This window comes from Bison bison, unplaced genomic scaffold, assembly GCF_000754665.1.
Source record: "Bison bison bison isolate TAMUID 2011002044 unplaced genomic scaffold, Bison_UMD1.0 scf7180017864473, whole genome shotgun sequence".
Classification (NCBI taxonomy): domain Eukaryota; kingdom Metazoa; phylum Chordata; class Mammalia; order Artiodactyla; family Bovidae; genus Bison; species Bison bison.
The window spans coordinates 12,830,246-12,830,730 of NW_011495034.1; positions in this window are offsets into that span (position 1 = coordinate 12,830,246).

Here is a 485-nt window from a genome sequence, read left to right on the forward strand (position 1 = left end):
GTCTCTTAAGTGGTGAAGGGGTACAATGTTGGTTCTAAGCAGGCTGTGATAAAATAAGGATGCAAAACACCCCCTAGAGCAACCACTAAAAGAATACAACAGAGTTAGAGCTTAAAAGGAGGAACAGTAGAATTGCAAACATAATAACAATAACTAAAACAAAGGAAGGCAAGAAAGGTTGTGGGGAGTGGGGAGGAATAGAACTAAAAACAGATGGGACAAACGGAAAACTAACAGAAAGCAGGGGCTTAAACCTCACTGTACCAGATGGTACTTTCCATATATTGCCACAATAATATCTCCCATCTTCTGCATGGGTCTGTATTCATTTTCACTTTCCAAGCCTGCTATAGTGAATACCACAGACCAGGTGTCTTACGCAACAGAAACTTCTTTCCTCCTGGTTCTGGTGGCTACAAGTCCAAGATCACCATGTCAGCAGGACTTCCTTCTGCGGCTTCTTTCCTTGGCTTGTAGATGCTGCC